The sequence below is a fragment of the Halyomorpha halys genome, unplaced genomic scaffold (assembly GCF_000696795.3).
Source record: "Halyomorpha halys isolate HHAL.00 unplaced genomic scaffold, Hhal_1.1 Scaffold11.1, whole genome shotgun sequence".
Taxonomy (NCBI): Eukaryota; Metazoa; Arthropoda; class Insecta; order Hemiptera; family Pentatomidae; genus Halyomorpha; species Halyomorpha halys.
The window spans coordinates 1,940,149-1,941,356 of NW_027111958.1; the positions used below are offsets into that span (position 1 = coordinate 1,940,149).

A 1,208-nucleotide genomic window follows, 5' to 3' on the forward strand; every position below is an offset into this window, starting at 1 on the left:
TTGGTACACTTAAATAAAACAAACAATTGCCTTCTAATAGTAAAAAGAAACAAGTTAGTTTGAAAAAGGAAAGAGAGAAGAAAAGAGACAAATAAATACTAATAATAATTATGAATAAATAAAATGAATAATAATAATAAGTAAATAGAGGTAGTGTGACTATTAATTAATTTTATATTTATTAAAAATTTATATAAGAATGCCCTGTAGCAGTCTGGGCCTCAATCTTCGGGTTGAGGTTGGGTTTCCCAAGTTGTTGGTCACAGCTCCTTTAACTGTCGGCAACTGGGAGTGGAACTTTATGAACCGTTTTTTGATGTAATCCTCTATTGACTCCATTTGTAATTCGCGATGCAATTGGCTATTTCTTATGAACCAAGGAGCATTAACTGCGATTCTTAGGACTTTATTTTGAAAAGATTGTAGTTTTTTCTTTTTCGTAACGGATGCCGCTCCCCAGACTTCACAGCCGTACATCAGCAGTAGTCTGAGGATTGTTTTAAATATAAGAACAGTTGTTTCTGGCTTTAGTTTGGAATTTCTGTTTAGGATAGGATATAACTTTTGTCTATAGTTAAGTATAATTTTTTTTTAGAATGGTTATTACGCCTTTCTTTTGTTTCAATTACATTGTTAATAAATAATATTAATTTAACGTGGCAAGGCAATGCGTTAGAAACTTTTCAAGGCTTTTCACTCAAAGATAATAATTTAAATAATATAGTTCTTCAATCTTAAGCTATAACTGTAAAGATGACATGATTGAGAATATGACAATATGTAGATTTTAAGGTGCATGAATATAGAATAGTTTATATACTATTTGTAAGTTTTTTCACCTCAGTAATTAAAAAAATTAGTAATAACTATTTTTTTTTTTTTAGAATTGTGATGCTGATTGCCTTTCAACTAGTTGGATATGAAAATAATGAGGTAAGGTTATATTTTACTAATAAACACTGTTTTAATTTTTTTTTTTTATTATTCAAAGAACCACAGAATAATTATTGTTTAGGATCGGCTGTATTAATCTCTGGTAAAACTAAGATTTGTATATATATGTATATATGAAAGGAATATGGTCCGGGTGCGGTCAAAAAAACTCAAATAGTAGAAATAAACTATTTTAATGAGCCAACGTTTCGCCCCACGTTGCAGGGCTTCTTCAGGGCTATTTTGACGGCAGTCAAAACAAAAATGCTATATGT

The 1,208-nt window shown here is 29.8% G+C and overlaps 1 long non-coding RNA gene across 3 annotated transcripts in view; it reads left to right on the plus strand.

The window, feature by feature from the left end:
• Positions 1-1,208, plus strand: part of LOC106678805 (uncharacterized) — a 408,538-nt gene that overhangs the window by 276,034 nt on the left and 131,296 nt on the right. For all 3 annotated transcript variants that reach the window (XR_010844071.1, XR_010844072.1, XR_010844073.1), the window contains exon 5: positions 885-933. This is a non-coding gene — a long non-coding RNA (uncharacterized lncRNA). The remainder of the gene's footprint in view (positions 1-884; positions 934-1,208) is intronic.